The following is a 4,921-nucleotide window of genomic DNA, read 5'->3' as shown; positions in this document are numbered from 1 at the left end:
CCCGGAGTCCGGCAAACCCTGTGGCTCAGCTAGGGGTGTGATCACAGCACAGAAGGTGAGCAGAGCAGGAGGACGAGCTGCACCTGTGACAGACAAGCAGGCCCTGAGTGCGTCCGCCCTTGACGGGGAGGGGGCCCAGCGGGTGCTGGGAGCTCTGACTGTAGGTGATGACTGTGCGCAGCACAAGGCGACTGTCCAGGGACAGCAGAACAGGCCCGTCTCCCCAGCAGCCAGCAGCCTCCCCTCCTCCGCCTCCCATCCCCTCTCCCCACCTCTTCCTCCTCCTTCCCATCCCCTCTCCCCTCTTTCCCCTCACCTCCCTTTCCTCCTCCTTCCCCTCCCCTTTGTCCTTCTCCCGCCCCCTTCCTCCCCCTCCTCCCCCTCCGTCTCCCGTCCCTGGTGGCTAGAAGGCCCTTGCTGAGCCAATTGAACCTTCCAGCTCTGGGGCGCCAGCTGCCCGCCCAGGTGTGTGATTCCCTGGTCGCCACCTGACCCAGGAGATCGGGTTCCTGAGATGCTGTTCACATGAGCCCGAGCGGGAGCCAGGACGTGAATGATTGAGGAAGTTAATCTCAGGTCTCAGCACACCTGGCCACACTGCTGCCAAGACCGGGATTGAGGGGGCCGGGCGGTGGCGCAGCGGGTTAAGCGCACGTGGCGCGAAGCGCAAGGACCGGCCTAAGGATCCCGGTTCGAGCCCCCGGCTCCCCACCTGCAGGGGAGTCGCTTCACAGGCGGTGAAGCAGGTCTGCAGGTGTCTGTCTTTCTCTCCCCCTCTCTGTCTTCCCCTCCTCTCTCCACTACTCTCTGTCCTATCCAGCAACAACATCAATAACAATAATAATAACTACAATAATAAAACAACAAGGGCAACAAAAGGGGAAAAAAAAAAAAAAGACCCTGATTGGGCCTCTGACCTGCAGGGCCTGGACCCCAAATCTACTGACTCGCCACCCCCAGGAGCTGCAGGGTCTGCGGCCAGGATGTCCCAGAAAACCTGGGGACGGGAGCAAGGGTCCCGGGAGAGAAAGCTTGGCAGACGGAGGCCGGAGCCCCGGGAACAGGTGTCCTCAGAGGTGGGCTCAGCCCCATGGAAGCAGGAGCCCTGCCCCAGAAGACAAGGACACACACACTGAAACTGATTGACACCTGCTGACCGCTGTGGTGTGAGAGTGACAAGCCCCCCACAGGTCCCCTGCCGGCTGGAGCATGGGGGGGGGGGGCTGGCAGGTTCCAGGCTTCTCTGACTAAGCTCTGGGCGTCCCTGGGAGTGGGCCTCGGCCTGTTGCCTTTCCCAGTGCCCCACCTGAACACGTCTTCCACAGAACCAGAAGGGTGGGTTCTAGCCTCCCCGGGGTTGGAGAGGAGCATCACCACGGCCTCGCATCAGCTCGGGGACGTCTCACTCACCAGGGTGACAGCGTGCAAGGAGGCACATCACATCTGCTGCACCCAGAGAGACTTCCTGGAGGAGGCACAGCCTCTGTGATCATGGAGGGAAGCAAAGACAGTCTGAAGGGACGGGAGGCTTTGTGGTACACGATTGGAGACTGGGACTGGGCACCCGCAGAGAGCGGGGACACGCAGGGCTGTGTCTCTGAGGAGACACCCTGGTCACCACATGGAGGCCTCTGGAGCTCATCGGTGAGTTTGGGTGAGACTGAAACCTGCTGGGTTTCTCTACACTAGCAGCGAACAAGCAGAACTGAACTCAAACACATCAAAAACCATGAAACAGAAGCAAACTCCACAGTAAAAGGAAAAGGCCTGGGCATTAGAAACTGGACAATGCTTGGGAAAATATTAAAAGAAAAAAAAAAAAGGTGGGGGAGACAGCATAACGGTTCTGCAAAGAGACTCTCTCATGCCTGAGGCTCCAAAGTCCCAGGTTCAATCCCCCGCACCACCATAAGCCAGAGCTGAGCAGTGCTCTGTTAAAAAAAAAATTAAAAGAATAAAAAAAGGGAGTTGAGGGCAAGGGTAGATAGCATAATGGTTATGCAAAGAGACTGTCATGCCTGAGGCTCCGAAGTCCCAAGTTCAATTCCCTGCACCACCATAAGCCAGAGCTGAACAGTGCTCTGGTTAAAAAAATAAGTAAATAAATAAATAACTTGTTAAAAAAAAAAAGGGAGTCAAAGGAGGCTGGTGGGGACGCACTTGGTTGAGCACACATGATACAAAAAAAAGGGAGTCGGGCTAAGCGCAGGTGGCGCAAAGCGCAAGGACTGGCATTAGGATCTCGGTTCGAGCCCCCGGCTCCCCACCTGCAGGGGAGTCGCTTCCCAGGCGGTGAAGCAGGTCTGCAGGTGTCTGTCTTTCTCTCCCCTCTCTGTCTTCCCCTCCTCTCTCCATCTCTGTCTGTCCTATCCAACAACGATGACATCAATAACAACAACAATAATAACCACAACAATAAAACAAGGGCAACAAAAGGGAATCAATAAGTAAACATTTAAAAAGAAGTTTGAAAAAAGAGCTAAGCACATTCCTTGTTTACAGCTCCTGGAGCTGCATCTTGCTAAGATGGTGCAGTGCCCCAGGTAGAGTCTAGAAAATCTAAAAACAAACAAACCAAACCGCTAGCAGTCTTTCTTGAAGAAACTGACACTGGAGCGTTGATTCTACTTGTAGAAATAAAAGGACCTGGACGAGCCAGCCAAGCCTTGAGGAAGAGCCAAGTGGGAAGACCGCTTGAACCCAGGGCTTACTAGTGACCCAGACAGTGATCATTTCAGAACCAGATGGTGTAGACAGAGGGACAGAGAAGCAGGGCCGGGAGACAGTACAACGCTCATGCAAAAAAGACGCCCATGCTTTCATGCCTGGGGCTCCAAAAGACCCAGGTTCAATCCCCAGCACCACCATAAGCCAGAGTTTATCTCTGTCATTAAAAATAAATAAATACGCATGTGGTGCAAAGCGCAAGGACCGGCGTAAGGATCCCGGTTCGAGCCACCAGCTCCCCACCTGCAGGGGGGTCACTTCACAGGTGGTGAAGCAGGTCTGCAGGTGTCTGTCTTTCTCTCCCCCTCTCTGTCTTCCCCTCCTCTCTCCATTTCTCTGTCCTATCCAGCAACGACAACATCAACAGCAATAATAATAACTACAACAACAATGAAAACAAAGGCAACAAAAAGCAAATAAATAAATATTTAAATAAACAAATAAATAAAATATGAAGATAAAAGAGAGAGAGATAAGAGCCTGGTAACAGACCCACTGAGCAATGCAGGGAGGGGCACACAGGTAAGCCTATGTCTGAGTTGGCCTAGGCTTGGGCAAAGGTGCAGATGTAATGAGTGAAAGATTATTATTTTTTATTTGAGAGAGAGAGAGAAATGAGAGGGCAGGGGAGGGGAGATAGGGAGAGAGACCTCTGCAGCCCTGCTTCACCACTCATGCAGCCCCCCACACACACACAGGTGGGGACCAGGGGCTCAAACCCAGGTCCTCATGCACTGTAATGTGAGCACTCAGCCAGGTGTGCCACCACCTGGCCTCCTTGACGTAAGACATCTTAACGTGATCACCGTGGGTTTAGGAGGTGGGGGGTTGATCCAATCACATGTGTCCTTATCCAAAGAGGGGGTGAGGTCTAGCAAATCTGAGGGGGCCAGGGAGGAGTCGGGGGGTAGAGGGCAAAGCCAGCTTGGGATGGTCCAGGGAGGTCTTCCCAGGAGCCTGCTGACACCGGGCTTCAGAGGAGAGCCACCCACAAACATCTCAGCCACAAGTGGCCGGTGCTTTGGGCCGCCCTGAATATGGTGTGAAATTTCCCAGCAAGGTGCAAAGGTGACTATTTCACAGGCAAATAAACAGAGTTATCTTTTCAGCCAGTGGAGCGATTGTGTAAGTAAACTTGGGCCCAGGGCTTTTATATACAAGGGTTTTATATACAAGGGTTTTTATATATACAAGGCTTTTATATACAAGGGTTAAATCAAGAGGGCTCATGGCTCCCTATACGAGAAAACAGCGCATATCCATACGAAATGGACAGATCAGACTTACGTGAAAAAGACACCGTCAGGGGAGTCAAGACAGGAGCCACAGACTTCCAGGCGCATCTTCACAAAGGACTCGTGTCCTGACCACAAGCTCACAGTCTCCGTAACAAGCAACCCAATTCTAAAAACAAAGGGTCCAGATGGATCCTTCGCCAAAGAACAGAAAAGAGGCTCAGGGTCAACAGCTCGTGGCTGAGCTTCACAGGCCGGCAGGTTGCCTAAGCCAGGCGCTGGGGAGCTGAGGGGGCAGAGCCGGCAGCGCAGCCTGGGCCAGGGGCGCCCAGTAGGATTGCTCTGGACAGGACGGCAGTGAGGCTTGTCTTTTTTTTGGCTAGAGACAGAGAGAAATTGAGAGGGAAGGGGGAATAGGGAGAGAGAGAGAGAGAGTGACATCTGCAGCCCTGCTTCACCATTTATTTGCGAAGCTTTCCCCCTGCAGGTGGGGACCAGGAGCTTGAACCTGCGTCCTTGTGCTGTGTACTGTGTGCAGGTGTATCTGTGCCCGGCCAGGTGATGTCTTCAGCAGGCCCGTCTCCTCGGTCGGCCCTTCCACTCCTGGGAATCTACCTCAAAGACCTGGGACACGCGGATGCCCTCCTGCAGCTGGACGGGTAGAGGAAAGGTTATGGGCGAGGGAGTAGCACACAGGGGGCGGAGGAGCTCATAACTTGGCACGTGCGAGGTCCCAGGTTCAGTCCCAGGCGCTGCTAGTAGCCGCACCTGAGCAGTGTTCCTTCCGGTCTGGGTCTACAGAGGCCCACCCAGCCGCAGAAAGGGCCGAGCCAGTGACGTTCAGAACAACGGAGCAGTTCCGAGTCGTGTCTCTTAGAGAATTGTCTGGGCCAGGCACAGCCCCTGACAGGGTCTCCATCTCCTCCCCGCACCAGATGATCCCGCCTGGGAGTGGGGGC

The sequence above is a fragment of the Erinaceus europaeus genome, chromosome 19, assembly GCF_950295315.1.
Source record: "Erinaceus europaeus chromosome 19, mEriEur2.1, whole genome shotgun sequence".
NCBI classification, from domain to species: Eukaryota; Metazoa; Chordata; class Mammalia; order Eulipotyphla; family Erinaceidae; genus Erinaceus; species Erinaceus europaeus.
The sequence above is the reverse complement of the archived record's forward strand: the minus strand, read 5'-3'. Positions refer to the sequence as shown.